We start from the raw sequence: 17684 nt of genomic DNA on the forward strand, positions 1-17684 counted from the left end.
TAATGATTATTTAATGGCGCTGTACTTGATGCAGCCTTATGTGAAAGCCTTTCTTTTTGATTTTGATGAATAGGTTTTTTGACAGCCATTTAGGAGTAAATACAAATTCAACGGCCTGGATATGAAGAGGCCAGTTTGTAGATTAAGTTTCCAGAAGTAATTCAAACTTTCTGGGGTCACATTCCCATTCAGAAGGCTGGAGACTAAAGACTATCACAGTCCATCTTTTGAGACTGACTGCACTAAGGAGTCATTCTAAATGGACCTCTCCAGCACAAAGCACTCTTTCAGAGAGAAGCCTGAATTTTTATGACCTACTCTTTGGAAGCCCATCAACATGCCATGATGAGTATCTGCCAGGGCAAGACCTCATCATACTATTAAAGAGTCCTGTGACCCTATTGATTTGAAGCATTTAAAGCTCAGTTGAAGTTCAAAGCAATTTCTTTTCTTTTCTATTACTCAAGCTCTAGGTGCCAGCACTGAAACATCTGCCATTAGTTTTTGTCACAGGCCAACTCGTGAATCTGTCACAGGACTACAGAATAGTATAATTCTTAATAAATTTGATTCCTTTTCAATTTTTCATTCAGTAATGAATATTCAACACCTTCTACATCTGCTACAAGCCATAACTTCAGAATACTTCCCTATAGTCTTTGCACAGAAGAAGATTGACATCTGCAGTGTTCTTTTAAACTCCTCTTTCTCTCTTTGGTGCCTAGAGGCAATTATGTTAATCTTCACTATAAAGTGTTGAAGGATTCAATGTGGAAAAGTTTCACTTTTGTTATCTGCATTTTTATTGGTAATTAACCCTCAGTGTTAATTTTGCTACATGCTCAGAGCTCACACACTTGTTGTTCCATAATATTGAATGTTGCACTGTCAATTTTGTTTATTTGGAATTCTATCCTTCCCGTGGAAATAAAATTAGAATATTTTATTTCAGCTCTAAAAACCTTGACTATCCAATTGCAGCATCAAACATTTACCAGATCAGTTACAGCAGGGTCAAATGTAGAGTAATGCTCCTGCTATTCTTTCTGAACAATGCACTTTAACCCCAACCGCAGAAGAGCACGCCCTGTTTTACAAGTGTGTGAATGTTTCTTTACCACAGCAGTATTATTTCTCTGATTGAGTCTGTTAATTTTATGTCTGACATTTATGCTTAATGGTCAGCTTTATGCTGTGGGTCCATGCCTATTAAATTCTTGGTTAGGACAGCAAAAGGCTGTTTCACTTCATTAATTTATTTAAATAATTCTTATATTATGAAGGCCTCAGAGGACAGTATACTCATAGCTGAAAATGTGTTGCTGGAAAAGCGCAGCAGGTCAGGCAGCATCCAAGGAACAGGGGAATCGACGTTTCGGGCATAAGCCCTTCTTCAGGAATGAGGAAAGTGTGCCCATCAGGCTAAGATAAAAGGTAGGGAGGAGGGACTTGGGGGGGGGGCGTTGGAAATGCGATAGGTATACTCATAGTCTAACATGCTGTGCTGTGGAATTGTAGATTATACTTTTTGCAGCCATAATTTTGAACAGGTCAGAGTCATTTGGACTTTGTGCGATCAAGTAAAATGGGCAATAATGAAATTGCAGCCTCTTCTTACAACTTGCCTATTTTTTATTTTAGAATGTGAAGGAAGCAAGAAACTGAAAAGGTAAGTAATTATCAAGTAAAACATTGGAACATGCAGATTATTAAAACCAAAATATTATTATAGATGAGTACTTAAAATTGTAAGAACAATGATTAACAACAACAAAAATATGGTGCTGATTGGCATGAGTACTTGAAATGAAGTGCACATTCTAACATTTTCTATTTTTTACTGTTTAGGATAAATGTTAGAGAAAACATGGAGTATTGTGCACAATTCTTGTTCCATGCTCATAGGAAAAAAACACTATTGTCATTGAAAGGTTACAGAAGTGAGCAACAAAGATGACTTCTGCTATCAGAATTGAACTTTAAACAAGATTAAGGAATTTAGACATGCTTTCTTTGAGAAAAAAACTTTGAGGTAACCGAATTGAATATTCAAGATCAGGAAGGGAATTGGTGTAATTCATCCAGACAAATGATCAACCATGAAAGGGGTTCAAATACCTAGGAACAAGTTAATAATTTAGAGCATAGGAGTAGCAGGATATCACCCAAAGGATATTACAGTGCCAGAATAAGTAACCAGAGAAAGCTTTTGAAGAAAATCATGTAATTGAGTTCAAAAGACAATTGCATTAATTTCTGAAGAGAGTGAGGAATCAGGGTTAAAAGGGAGAATTATTCTGGTTGTAATGCATAGTAAATTCAGAAAACATTCTTTTTGCACAATTCACAATTTGTTGCTTATGATAATTGGAAAATCTCTGTCCCCTTCTGCAGAAAACAATTACGTGGAATTAATTCATGCATCCATCCTTGTCCAAGCAGAATGGATTTCATGTTTCACTGGAAATTTGAAATATTGGGTTTTGATAAATCAATGATTTTTTTTTATTACAAGCAGAATATATAGAAGTGCAGAAGATTTTATGACTTTTGCATGATGGTACTAAAGCAAATTTCTGCAGATACTGGAAATCTAGAATAAAAACAGAAAATAAATGAAATGCTCAACAAGACAGGCAGTATCTGCAGAGAGATAGAGTTAACAATTTCAGTTTGATCATCTTTCATCAGATGAAGGATGAACGATTCTCTCTCTGGAAGAAGAAGGAAGTGAAAAGTAAGAATTTACACTGCGAGCTGAGCACTTTACCTTCATAAACAACCCAACAGATGTGGTTCAAGGAGACATGGGAGAGAGGAGGCCTATTTAAAATGGGACCAACTGGGAAGGTTGACACACCTGTGCAGATTTTCAGTTGGAATTACTGTATTATCTGCAGAGTAATACTAGTTACAGCTGGGATATTAGGATCTTATATCTATTGCCATCAGGTTCATACACTACGATCCAACTACAATTAGTTATATGTAGAAATGTATATACTGCTATTAGATACAGGCATAATTTCAATGAATTACCAATAGATTCTGGTGTATTGAAATGTTGCTGCCATTTATAGCTCCCACCAAAATTCCCTTGCCTATGTTTGGTATATGGAGATTTCACCTCCATTGAGGTAACTCCCTTGGTTCTCAAAACTTCTTGTTTAACAATTGTTGTTACAAGATATTTCCCTCAACCAGAGGGACCTAACCTTGATAAAGGTACTGTAATGTGTACTAACATCAGATATTTGGGTTTCATATGGTCAGATATCAAATGATCAAACCTTTGAAAATACTTGCAACTAGAATGAACAACGTTAACCCAAGTAACAAGGAGGATTGATGAGGACAGAGCAGTGGACATGATCTATATGTACTTCAGTAAGGCGTTCGACAAGGTTCCCCATGGGGGGCTGATTAGCAAGGTTAGAGCTCATGGAATACAGGGAGAACTAGCCATTTGGATACAGAACTGGCTCAAATGCAGAAGACAGAGGGTGGTGGTGGAGGGTTGTTTTTCAGACTGGAGGCCTGTGACCAGTGGAGTGCCACAAGGATCAGTGCTGTGTCCACTACCTTTCATCATTTATATAAATGATTTGGATGTGAGCATAAAAGGTACAGTTAGTAAGTTTGCAGATGACACCAAAATTGGAGGTTTAGTGGACAGCGAAGAAGGTTACCTCAGATTACAATGGGATTTTCATCTGATGGGCCAGTGGGCTGAGGACTGGCAGATGGAGTTTAATTCAGATAAATGCGAGGTGCTGCATTTTGGGAAAACAAATCTTAGCAGGACTTATACACTTAATGGTAAGTTCCTAAGGAGTTTTGCTGAACAAAGAGACCTTGGAGTGCAGGTTCATAGCTTCTTAAAAGTGGAGTCGCAGGTAGATAGGATAGTGAAGAAGGCGTTTGGTATGCTTTCCTTTATTGGTCAGAGTATTAAGTACAGGAGTTGGGAGGTCATGTTGCGGTTGCACAGCACATTGGTGAGGCCACTTTTGGAATATTGCATGCATTTCTGGTCTCCTTCTTATTGGAAGGATGTTGTGAAACTTGAAACGTTTCAGAAAAGATGTAGGCTGTTTTCCCTGGAGCGTTGGAGGCTGAGGGGTGATCTCATAGAGGTTTATAAAATCATGAAGGGCATGGATAGGCTAAAAAGACAAAGTGTTTTCTCTGGGGTGGGGGAGTCCAGAACTAGAGGGCATAGGTTTAGGGTGAGGGGGGAAAGATATAAAAGAGACCTAAGGGGCAATGTTTTCGCGCAGAGGGCGGTACGTGTATGGAATGAGCTGCCGGAGGAAGTGTGGAAGCTACTATGATTGCAACATTTAAAAGGCATCTGGATGGGTATATGAATAGGAAGGGTTTGGAGGGATATGGGCCAGGTGCTGGCAGGTAGGACTAGATTGGGTTGGGGTTTCCGGTCGGCATGGACGGGTTGGACTTAAGGGTCTGTTTCTGTGCTGTACATCTCTATGACTCTATGACTATGAGTATCTCGAATATTGAAGGGAAGTATGATCTAGCTATGTCTGAAAATCTGGCAGAGCTCTAATTCTGAACTGTCAATAGAAAATGCAGGGGTTGTAAGCAGAAAAAAAAAGGGCAAAACATTGTGTGAAATGTTTCTCTGTTAAAATATTTCCGTCTGTACAGATTGCTCTAGCTTAGGAAGTATTCACTTCTGCCTTAACAGCAACTGCTCTTCATTTCAAGGTACCTTTCATGGCTAATCAAGTACTTTTCACATATTCATTTCTGTAATGGAAAGAAATGTGGCAACAAAGTTACACAAAGCATGATCCCACTGAGAACAATGAGGTAAATGATGTAAATAAATTTTGGGATCTAATTCGTTTCTTCCATTCTATGTCAAAGAAACTCTGCTATTATGATACTAATCAAAAATATCTCTATTCCATGATATTAGCATCAGGATAGCAAATCAAACAATTTGCCAAGCCTCTCAAATAACAGAATTTTCTTTGTTGATGCATTATAACAGATAACAGTATTCTATTCATCGCTAAAATTGAAAAATTAAGGGAACACTTTTCAATTAATGAGCAAATATTGAAAAAAAAAGTAAAATCCCACTTCATCATTTCATGCAATCTGGTCTAGAACCCTAGACACACTCATCCTATAATCTGTCCAGCATTATTTCTTGAGAACACTGCAGGGATTCATTACAGCATACATAGTATATGGTCACTGGTTGTGCAATTGTTTTCATGGGCACATTGCTATTACAGCTTTCAAAAGATGCTTAGAACGAGAAAGATTTTAAGAAGCAGCTGAATTTTATTGTCATTTTCAATTAGTAAACTTTCTTTTCAGTTTTGTAATGCTGACTGAGATTGGATTGAGAGCAGGGTGACGAATCCTATTATCACACTTTTACAATAAAACTTCTTTCAGTTTTGTGAGCATGGAATACAAAGAAATCAACTTTTCAATAAAAACGGTACATGGAGTCTTATATTTTTCAAATTGCATTGTTTGTGACTATTCCAGCAGTTTTCAGAATCTTGTACTGGTTTTGAAGTTGCATAGGTGTTAGCCTTAGCTCCATATAAATACTTTCACTTTTGACTCAATAAGTCAAGGGTTTAAGCTCCATTCCAGATACCTAAGCACATAATATTGTCTGACACTTCATTGAGTACTGAAGGAGCACTGGATTGTCAGACGTGCCACCATAATCCCAATTTTCTGCAGTCTCTGTGCCAGACAAATTTAGACTCAAAGTTAATTTAGTTAAAGGGAGATGGTGGTGGTGAAGTACAATTGTGTTGGAGGATTAAAAGGATGACCGTGAGAAGGAGAGCACAGGAACAAAAACATTCAGATGGGGATTTGTTTAATTGTAGCTTGACTGTCCCCTGTTATTGCATCGAGCAGTTACACCACTTCAGTGTTGCATGCAAGGTCAGATAATTTTCATATGGAATTGAATTGAATTGAATTGAATTTATTGTCACGTGTATTGAGGCACAGTGAAAAGTTATGTCATGCGAGCAATACAGGCAGATCACAGAGTTAAGTAGCGTAGATAAGAAAATGATAGGTAAACAGTGGCAAAAACAAAAAAAAGGTGCAGGTGAATGTTAAGGGTCTGTGAGTCCATTCAGTATTCTAACAACAGTAGGGTAGAAACTGTTACAAAACTGGCTGGTGCGTATGTTCAGGCTTCTGTACCTTCTCCCTAATGGTAGAGGTTGTAGAAAATTATTGCCAGGGTGGGATAGATCTTTGAGAATGTTGGCAGCCTTTCCTTGACAGCGGGCCTAGTAGGTGGATCCTATAGACAGGATGAAGGGCTTTTGCCCAAAACGTCGATTTCGCTGCTCGTTGCATGCTGCCTGAACTGCTGTGCTCTTCCAGCACCACTGATCCAGAATCTGGTTTCCAGCATCTGCAGTCATTGCTTTTACCTCTATAGACAGGAGGTTGGTCTTTGTGATTATCCAGGCCAAGTTCACCACTCTCTGTAACCATCACCAATCTTGAATGGTACTTTTGCCATACCAGGTAGTGATACATCCAGACAGAATGCTCTTGATGGTGCACCTATAAAGGTTGGCAAGGGTATTCGCCGTCATGCCAAATTTCCTCAGCTGACTGAGAAAGAAGAGATGTTGTTGGGCCTTTGTAACCAGTGAATCCACATGAACAGTCAAGAAATCTTGCTGTGGATGACCACTCCCAGGAGCTTGACGCTGTCTACGTGTTCCAACTCTGTGCTGTTAATGTGTAGGGGGGTGCATGAGTAACATCCCATCAAAAGTCAATAATGAGTTCTTTGGTTTTGCCGGCACTGAGAGCTAGGTTGTTTTTCCGTGTCTTCCACCTCCCATCTCTTGTCTGTTTCATCGCCATCTGAGATTCGCCTGACTATGGTGGTGTCATCAGCAAACTTGTAAATGGTATTAGTCTGGTATTTGGCGATGCAGTCATGTGTATTCAGAGAGTACAGTAGGGGGCTGAGTATGCATCCCTGGGGGGCTCCAGTGTTGAGTGTTAGTGAGGATGAAATATTGTCCTCAATCTTCACTGATTGTGGCTTGTGAGTCAGGAAACTGAGGATCCAGTTGCAGAGAGTGGGGCTTAGTCCGAGATCACTAAGTTTAGTAATCAGTCTTGAGAGGATAATAGTGCTGAAGGCTGAACTGTAGTCAATGAGTAGGATTCTAGGGAGGAGCGAAGGGCAAGTGATATGGCATCCAATATGGATCTGTTGGTCCGATAGGCAAATTGGAGTGGGTCAAGAGGAGTGGGGAGGCTGGAGTTGATTAATGCCATGACCAGCCTTTCAAAGCACTTCATGACCACGGACGTTAGGGCCACTGGGCGGTAGTCATTGAGACATGCTGTTCGAGTCTTCTTAGGCACAGGGATGATGTTGGCCCTCTTGAAACAGACAGGGACAGTGGCCTGCTGCAGGGAGAGGTTGAAGATGACCGAGGACACCTCTGCCAGTTAATCTGTGCATGCTCTGAATGCACAGCCTAGTCCCATTGCTTTCCTTGGATTCACACAAAGGAAAACTGATCTGACCCCTGATGCAGTGACTGTTGGGATAGATCCGTCAGGACTTGTTGTAAAGGTGTTACCTCTCCACCGAAATTCCACTCAAAGCGAGCACAGGCGGTGTTGAGATGATCTGGGAAGAATATGTCATCATCTGCTATCTTGCACTGTCTCTTTTTAGAATCTGTGATGTCATTCAGTCCTTGCCATAGTCACCGGGTGTCTATCTGAGTCTCCAGTTTGGATCGGTATTGGTCCTTGGCTGTCTTACTTGGTCATACTTGGATTCCTTAAATTTGAGTGGGTCTCCTGATCTGAAGGCCTCATGCCTGGTTTTTAGCAGGTTCTGTATGTCCTGATTCATCCAAGGTTTCCTGTTGGGGAACACCCGGATTGACTTCCTCGGTATGCAGTCCTCCACACACTTGCCAATAAAGTCTGTGACGGTGGTGGTGTACTTGTTCAAGGTACCTGCGGACTGTTTGAACGTGGCCCAATCAGCCGATTCCAGACAGCACCGGAGTTGATCCTCTGCCTCCTCCGACCAGCACTGGACCTGTATCCGCAAGGGGGTCTCCTGCTTGAGCTTTTGCCTGTAAGCCAGGAGGAGAAACACGGCATTGTGTTTGGAGTTCCTGAATGAGGGTGGGGGATGGAGTGGTAGGTATCCTTCACAGTCGTGTAGCAGTGGTCTAAAATGTTCAAGCCCCTGGTGGGGCAGGTAATGTTCTGGTGGTACTTGGGCAACACCTTCCTTAGATTGGCTTGATTGAAGTCACCAGTTACAATAAACAGGGCGTTGGGGTGTTCTGTCTCCAGGGTGTTCGTGGTGGAGTACAGCACATCCAGAGTTTCCTCAACCTTTGCTTGTGGTGGTATGTACACAGCAGTAAGTTTAGCAGTGGTAAATTCCTGTGGTAGATAGAAGGGGTGGCATTTGATGTTGAGGAATTCAGGATTTGGGGAGCAATGGCTGCCCAGGGTTGCAATATCTGTACACCACAAGTTGTTGATTCAAAAGCAAACCCATCTACCCTTTGTCTTACCTGAGGACGCTGTACGATCCATATGATGGATAGAAAAATGATTAACCTGAAGTGTGCAGTCAGGAATGGATGGGTTGAGCCAGGTTTCTGTGAAGCAGAGTGCACAGCAGTCCTGCAGTTCACGCTGGAAGCTGAGCTGTGATTAAAGTTCACCCATCTTGTTCTCCAGAGATTGTACATTTGCTTGGAGTAAGGTGGGGGGGTCTTGAAACCATGTAGTCTCAGTCTTACTAGCAGAATGGCATGCTTACCCTGCTTCCTGGCAGGTTTCTTACATTTGATCCGTTGGTCTAGTGGAGTGGACTGTGACTGCTTCCAGTTAAGTGATCCTTCCTGGGACCCTGTGGAGAAGGTAGGTTGCAGTTCAGTGTATTTTTGCAGAAGGTCTGCTTTGGACCCTGTGGAGAAGTTCCTGTTTTCAGTTGCTGCCAATTTGCTGCTCCACGTCCAGGCACGTTTTTGGGTCCCTCCATTTTCTGCCAGGCCCCAAGCCTGGGGCTTGCGTAGGCTGCCTCTGGCTGGCCTGGCCTTCTTCCGGGTTGTTCGGATGGGTTGTGGGTACCACGTGGTCTGCTGCCTTCGTCCAGGAAGTTGGCTTTGAGGATCTGAGGAGCTTCAAACCTGTGAGTTTAGATAAAACATAGTTATTAGTAATTTTTAAAAGTATGCTATTAAGTTTAAAGAGTTTAGAATTATGGTTTAGGTTCTGATGCTTTTGCCTTCTAAAAGTGCAAAAAGTAGCTTATGTTAGAGGAAATTTGCAGAATTCATGCAACCTCTCCAAAGTTTTAGGGTATGATTGTGCCTCCAGGCTCTGAAAGGCAATTTTGGAATTATTTCCAGATCCTCCACCAAGAGGGGATTTTTTTGTTGTTGTTGCTCTATATTTACTCAACCTATCTGGAGTGTTATCGCACATCTCTGCAGAATGGAGGCCTTAAACCCGTGCCTCCTGACCCAGAGGTAAGGGAATGATCACTGGACCACAGGAGCCCCTTACACTGAAGGGAAGCATCCACAACCCACAGTCATAGCAGGGGTCAGTTGCTAATTAGCTGGGGAATGTTGTGGAGGTGCTGGTTTTGGACTGGGGTAGACAAAGTTAAAAATCACATAACACCAGGTTATAGTCCAACAGATTTACTTAGAAGCACTGGCTCTCAGAGTGCTGCTTCTTCATCAGGTAACGGTGGAGCAGGATAATAAGGCACAGAATTTATAGCAAAGGATCACAGTGTCATGCAATTGAAACGATATATTGAACAAACCTAGATTGCTGTGACACTATGCTACACACTATACACACAAACACACACAAGCACACATACACACACTCTTACATACTCACACACTCACACATTTCCTCTTTCATACACACGCTCTCTCGCAGACACACACACACACACAACCTCCACACTCACGCACACACCCTCTCACAGGGTTATACTCCATCACACTCACGCACACATTCTACCAAGCATGCACACACACAAACACACACTCTCATGCACACTCACACTCACACGTAAAAACACAGACATACAGACACACAAAAAAAAAGTCGATGGGATTCATTTACATTTAGAATCATAGAGTCAGAGAGATGTACAGCATGGAAACAGACTCTCTAGTCCAACTCGTCCATGCCAACCAGATATCCCAACCCAATCTAGTCCCACCTGCCAGCACCTTGCTCATATCCCTCCAAACCTTTCCTCATCATATATCCATCCAGATGCCTTTTAAATATTGCAATTGCACTAGCCTCCACCATTTCTTCTGGCAGCTCATCCAGACATGTATTACTCTCTGCATGAAAAAATTGCCCCTTAGGTCTCTTTTATACCTTTTTCCTTTCACCCGAAACCTATGCCCTCTAGTTTTGGACTCTCCCACCCCAGGGAAAAAGCTTTATCTATTTATCCTATCCATGCTCCTCATAATTTTATAGACCGCTATAAGGACACCCCTCAGCCTCCGACATTCCAGGGAAAACAGTCCTACCCTATTCAACATGTCCCTATAGCTCAAATCCTCCAATCGTGGCAACATCCTTGTAAAACTTTTCTGAACCCTTTCAAGTTTCACAACATCCTTCCAGTAAGAAGAAGACCAGAATTGCACGCAATATTCCAACAGTGGCCTAACCAATGTTTTGTAGAGCAACAACATGGCCTCCCAACTCCTGTACTCAATACTCTGACCAATAAAGGAAAGCATACCAAACGTCTTCTTCACTATCCTATCTACCTGCGACTCCACTTTCAAGGAACTATGAACCTGCACTCCAAGGTCTCTTTGTTCAGCAACACTCTCTAGGACCTTACCATTAAGTGAATAAGTCCTGCTAAGATTTGCTTTCCCAAAATGCAGCACCTTGCATTTATCTAAATTAAACTCTGCCATTTCTCAGGCTATTGGCCCATCTGGTCAAGATCTTTTTGTAATCTGAGGTAACCCTCTTCGCTGTCCACTACACCTCCAATTTTGGTGTCATCTGCAAACTTACTAATTGTACCTCTTATGCTCACATCCAAATCATACATATAAATGACGAAAAATAGTGGACCCAACACCGATACTTGTGGCACTCCACTGGTCACAGGCCTCCAGTCTGAAAAACAACCTTCCACCACCATCCTCTGTCTTCTACCTTTGAGCCAGCTCTGTATCCAAATGGCTAGGTTTCCCTGTATTCCATGAGATCTAACCTTGTTAACCAGTCTCCCATGGGGAATCTTGTTGAACGCCTTACTGAAGTCCATATAGATCATGCCCACCACTCTGCCCTCATCAATCCTCTTTGCTACTTCTTCAAAAAACTCTATCAAATTTGTGAGACATGATTTCCCATGCACAAAGCCATGTTGACTATCGCTAATCAGTCCTTGCCTTTCCAAATACATGTACATCCTGTCCCTCAGGATTCCCTCCAACAACTTGCCCACTACCGACGTCAGGCTCATTGGTCTAGAGCTCCCTGGGTTGTCCTTACCACCCTTCTTAAACAGTGGCACCACGTTTGCCAACCTCCAGACTTCCGGCACGTTACCTGTGACTATCAATGATGCAAATATCTCAGCAAGAGGCCCAGCAATCACTTCTCTAGCTTCCCACAGAGTTCTCGAGCACACCTGATCAGGTTCTGGAGATTTCTCCACCTTTAACTGTTTCAAAACATCCAGCACTTCCTCCTCTGTAATGGACATTTTACAAGATGTCACCATCTATTTCCCTACAGTCTATATCTTCCATATCATTTTCCACAGTAAATACTGATGCAAAATTTTCATTTAGTATCTCCCCCATTTTCTGTGGCTCCACACAAAGGCCGCCTTGCTGATCTTTGAGAAGCCCTATTCTCTCCCTAGTTACCCTTTTGTCCTTAATATATTTGTAAAAACCCTTGGATTCTCCTTAATTCTATTTGCCAAAGCTATCTCATGTCTGCGTTTTGCCCTCCTGATTTCCCACTTAAGTATACTCCTACTTCCTTTATACTCTTCTAAGGATTCACTCGATCTATCCTGTCTATACCTGACATATGCTTCCTTTTTTTTTCTTAACCAAACCCTCAATTTCTTTCGTCATCCAGCATTCCCTATACCTTCCAGCCTTCTCTTTCACCCTGACAGGAATATACTTTCTCTGGATTCTTGTTATCTCATTCCTGAAGGCTTCCCATTTTCCAGCCTTCCCTTTACCTCCGAACATCTGCTTCCAATCAGCTTTCGAAAGTTCTTGCCTAATCCCGTCCATATTGACCTTTCTCCAATTTAGAACTTCAACTTTTAGATCTGGTCTATCCTTTTCCATCACTATTTTAAAATGAATAGAATGGTCGCTGGCCTCAAAGTGCTCCCCACTGACACCTCAGTCACCTGCCCAGCCTTATTTCCCAAGAGTAGGTCAAGTTTTGCACCTTCTCTAGGAGGTACATCCACATACTGAATCAGAAAATTATCTTGTACACACTTAACAAATTCCTCTCCATCTAAACCTTCAACACTATGGCAGTCCCAGTCGATGTTTGGAAAGTTAAAATCCCCTACCATAACTACCCTATTTTTCTTACAGATAGCTGAGATCTCCTTGCAAGTTTGTTTCTCAATTTCCCTCTGACTACTGGGGGGTCTATAATACAATCCCAATGAGGTGATCATCCCTTTCTTATTTCTCAGATCTCTGGAAATAACTTCCCTGGATGTATTTCCAGGAATATTCTCCCTCAGCACAGCTATAATGTATCCTTTATCAAAAATGCACTCCCCCTCCTCTGTTGCCTCACCTTCTGTCCTTCCTGTAGTATTTGTTTCCTGGAACATTAAGCTGCCAGTCCTGCCCATCCCTGAGCCATGTTTCTGTAATTGCTATGATATCCCAGTCCCATATTCCTAACTATGCCCTGAGTTCATCTGCCTTCCCTATTAGGCCCCTTGCATTGAAATAAATGCAGTTTAATTTATCTGTCCTACCTTGTTCTCTGCTTTGTCCCTGCCTGCCCGGACTGTTTGACTCGCTTTTTAACTCAACTGTACCAATCTCAGATTGATCTCTTTCCTCACTCTCTCCCTGGGTCCCACCCCCCACCCCCAACCCCCAACCTTACTAGTTTAAATCCTCCTGAACAGTTCTAGCAAATCTCCCTGCCTTGCAGGATTGTATTTGCAGATACACTCTAATTTGGCTCAAAACACTCACAACCTGCAGGCAGTCAATGCAAGCAGTCAACCTTTATAACATTTTATAATTTCCTACTTTGGAAATAGAACCAGTCTGACTCAAGATTGGGATACAGACAGACTCTAACGTCACAACTTTAATACATTGTCTGAGCTGAGATGTCATCTTTTTAAATATAACCTTACATTATCTTGAGAATGTGACTTAAAAGAAGTTCTGGGATTTTCACATTAATGAACCAAAACCTGCAGTCCCTTCTAAAAGATGAAAGACTTAGCAGCCATCCAGGTTTGTTCAATATATTGTTTCAATTGCATAACACTATGATCTTTTGTTTATAAACTCCGTCTGATGATTCTGCTCCACAGGTACCTGATGAAGGAGCAGTACTCAGAAAGCTAGTGCTTCCAAATAAACCTGTTGGACTATAATCTGGTGTTGTGTGATTTTTAGCTGGTAAATGCCTTTGCAACAAATTAAGATGAGGATGATCTGGATGTAAGGCACCTGATTTAAATGCAAATCTGTATTTTTGCACATACACAGAGAGTTCTTTTCCCATTTGCCATCCCATTGACTTTTTTGGTGGGGGATTTTCAAGAGTGAATTCAGCTGTTATCCCCATGGATTTTAAACTCTGGGAGGTAGCAGGAGAAGAACACCCAATCAAACGAAGCAGGACAATCAAGAAATAGCTGATATAGTGAATAAGAAATGCTGAGAGTTGAGAGTAAATCAGGCACGGTGGCTTAGTGGTTAGCACTGCTGCCTGTCAGTTTGACTCCAGCCTCAGTGACTGCCTGTGCAAACTCTCCCGATATCCCCAACTTAGAACTTTTATTCCCGGCACATCTTTATCAGGAGTTCCCACATTGTGCAAGATGTGCAAATTATGGGTCTGAGTATATCAGACATATCTGAAGTGAATCAAATATGGACCTGTGCTTCTATTTTATTCCTACTCCCAATTATGTATAGCCTAGAAAAATCTTATTCTTGTTTATGTCAGACAACCAAAACCCTTTAACGAGTAAAGAAATTTAGTTTTGAAGTTCTAAACTATTAATTATCTGTGTAAGGTTTTAAGCTGTACTTACAGCCTCAGCTTAAATCAATGTTGAATCACAAGAGACAAGACAAAAAGTACCTATCAATTATTGATCTACTTTCCAGGAACATCACACTTTTATTTTATTCAAGCGGCTCCAGCATTGGCCTGTCTGGGACCTCTCCACTCTCCTCACTACAACCAAGTCTCACACAGCTCCATCGCCACTCTGCCTGGCTACTCCTCTCTCCTACTCCAATTCTAGTCATCCTATGAATTGATTAAAAAGATCTAAGCACACCCTCCACCACTGTACATACAATCAGAGCAATGGATTCCCATGTGAATTTAGAAAGGGTGTCATTGAAAAAGGGCATGTCTCAGGTAAATAGAGTTAGATTTTATTGTCACGTGCACAGTAGGAATACACGAGTATGGTGGTAAGTATACAAAGTCACCATTCTCCATCGCCATTAGTGGGCAGCACGGTGGCTCAGTGGTCAGCACTGCTGCCTCACACCGCCAGAGACCCGGGTTCAATTCCCGCCTCAGGCGACTGACTTTGTGGAGTTTGCACATTCTCCCTGTGTCTGCGTGGTTTTCCTCCGGGTGCTCCGGTTTCCTCCCACAGTCCAAAAATGTGCAGGTTAGGTGAATTGGCCACGCTAAATTGCCCATAGTGTTAGGTGAAGGGGTAAATGTAGGGGAATGGGTTTGAGTGGGTTGCGCTTCGGCGGGTCGGTGTGGGCTTGTTGGGCCGAAGGGCCTGTTTCCACACTGTAAGTAATCTAATCTCCGTTCATCTTGGTTACAAAACCAGAACTTAAAAGAAACGGCAGAAATAAAAGAAACCCAAAAGGTAAAAAAAAATCCAAATCTTAAAGTCTAAGTTGTATCTCCATGAAGGTGTTTTAATCCACCGATAAAGGCACAGCCTAGAGTCTCGGTCAGCCTGCATCAATCACCAAGAGGAGTGCGTTCTTGCTGCAGCTGATTCCCCTCAGTTGCTGGAGAAGCATTGCCACTGCTGCTGCTGCCACCAGCCCTGAATGGCAGGAGGATGTCCTTGCTGTGGCTTCCCTCCTCCAGTTGCTGGGAGGAGGTACGTCTGTACCCTGCTCCAATGGTTGGAGGCTGCTGCCATTCCAAGCACAGCCTGTCCTCACTGCCAACGCTGTGCACGACCTTGGATCGTTCAGAAGAACCCGGGGAGAGGAACCACATCTGCCACTACCTCCGATCACTGGGAGCAACCGTGCCTACAACCACTGCCCCTCAAACTGCCCAGAGCCTGTTGACCATCCGCACATGGCCCACTTTCGTTGCGGTGCCAATGCTGCTGATCAACCCTTTGCAAAGGCCTTAAAGAAAGAAAAATGAGGAAAAGAGAAAAGAAAAAGAAGGAAATAAAGTGAATGGGAGTGGACAAACAGATCTGCCTGATTAAATTGCTCAACACAAAACCAAAGAACTGCAGATACTGAAAATCAGAAACAAAACCAGAAATTACTGGAAAATCTCTGCATGTAGGTCTTAATTTGTGACAGAAAGTGGAGTTAACATTTCGGGTCCAGTGACCCTTCTTCAGGCAAGACCTTCTGATGAAGAGTCACTGCTCCCAAAAAATTAACTGTGTTTTCTGTCCACAGATGCAGCCAGACCAGCTGAGATTTGCTAGTGATGTTTGGTTTTGTTTCTGCTTAAATACCCCGTGTCTCTAAACTTGGACCAGAGGAGAGCATTAAATCCCAACATAATGACCTTGCTCTTCTGTGCAACAATAACATACCAGTAGTGTCGGCAATGAAATTAGCATGGAAATTCAAGATATTCATGTTGCAGTTTTGTTCTGAGTTTTGTTCTGAGTAATGTGTTCCACCTAGCTATCTACACGGTTTACTAATTTGCATCAATGATCTTAGCTCATTCCTTTCAAAGCTAAAAGCTTAATTTATCTTGATTTTCTGTACAACTCCATCCTTCAATGCTAGAAATCAAACTTGTGCTTTTTTCGAAATGAGTCCCTTGTACTTTAATGCCCAGCCACTACTGTGACAGCCTGAGGATAGAGACTCTACCTGAACAATAGCCCCCGACACAGTTCAATTTGTTTCCTCCAGAAACTAATTTTCTGGTGCTCACAAAAAAAAGTAATTAGGCACAAACAAATACAATTCACAATCCTCTTATACTTTTGAAATGATTGACAAAAGATACTAACAGTGCTTGAATTTTCTAAAAGGCTCAGAAACTGGTCTTTAAAATGTAGCATAACCATATAATCTACTTTTTAATGACATCACAAAAGAATGAATCCAGAAAAATTCCAGCACTGAAAAAAAACTTATTGGTGATTTTTATAAATGTTCATTCCCTACCTTATAAAGAAGTGATTCAGACACTTTATAATTACTATGCCAGGCACTCCAGTTGACCGCACACCCATCTGTTGGATGAGAACTTAATCATACGATCAATAAGTCAATGTAGTCATTACAGAGCTTGTAACCAATTATTAAGTGCCGAGGAGTCTTGCTACTATTGCAGACTGAGTGCTACAGATCATTCCCTTTGTCAATACAATATGGCTTTTCAATGTGTTATTGTGGATGTATCACAAGGTTAACTGAAACAAATGACCTTGATCTAATCACAAGCTTTACGCTGAACAGGTGCTAAGTTACAGCAGTGCAATTCTTGTTCCTGTGAGTTTGCTTATCGCAAAGTGGTAGAGACAACGCAGAGCTGGTCAACGGCAGAACCAGCACTTTCAAATGGTTTCAATAAAGCAAGGATTTGTTTGCGGGTGTGTTTATATAATTTGTGTCATAACTCATTGCTCATTGTTGATCTAATGACCCCACCCTCCTTGCATGTGCGACAAACTGCAAAGAGGAATTAAAAAAAAAATTCAATGATGGTTATCTGAGAGCGTACCACAGTAAATGTTCAGGAAGAAAGAGCTAACTTTGCAAAAATTCATCATCACTTTCACTTTATCTGATTTGGAGCTTTGACAATGAATATGCTACTCAGTTTGCTGCAGAGCGTCACTGCTATCAATGATTATTCAGTATATTTCCCACTGTGGTGGATTTCTTTTTACTGTCACTTTTAATTTGTGAACTGCAAAGCAACAATGGACATAAGTTGACAATAACAAAGTTTCAGCATAACTTGTCATATCTTCTTCAAAGAAACATTCAATCCATCACAGTGTTTGGCAGCCAGCAGAGAGCGGAGGTCAATATCTTTTGCACAGAGCTACATACAGGATTTCAACCTCCACTATCGATTGTAATCATCTCTTAAGAAGACTAGGTTGTCAAGAATAGTTTGTAATGAAAATATAGTTTCAA

General features: G+C 41.7%; 1 long non-coding RNA gene across 2 annotated transcripts in view; it reads right to left on the reverse strand.

Annotated features, from left to right (window-relative positions):
* LOC148150192 (uncharacterized) overlaps positions 1 to 16874 on the reverse strand; it is a 192924-nt gene extending 176050 nt beyond the window's left edge. For both annotated transcript variants that reach the window (XR_015756851.1, XR_015756850.1), the window contains exon 1: positions 16704 to 16874. This is a non-coding gene — a long non-coding RNA (uncharacterized LOC148150192). The remainder of the gene's footprint in view (positions 1 to 16703) is intronic.
* Positions 16875 to 17684: the final 810 nt, after the last annotated feature.

The sequence above is a fragment of the Chiloscyllium plagiosum genome, unplaced genomic scaffold (assembly GCF_037043375.1).
Source record: "Chiloscyllium plagiosum isolate Xiang-an unplaced genomic scaffold, Cpla_swu_hap1 HiC_scaffold_4, whole genome shotgun sequence".
NCBI classification, from domain to species: Eukaryota; Metazoa; Chordata; class Chondrichthyes; order Orectolobiformes; family Hemiscylliidae; genus Chiloscyllium; species Chiloscyllium plagiosum.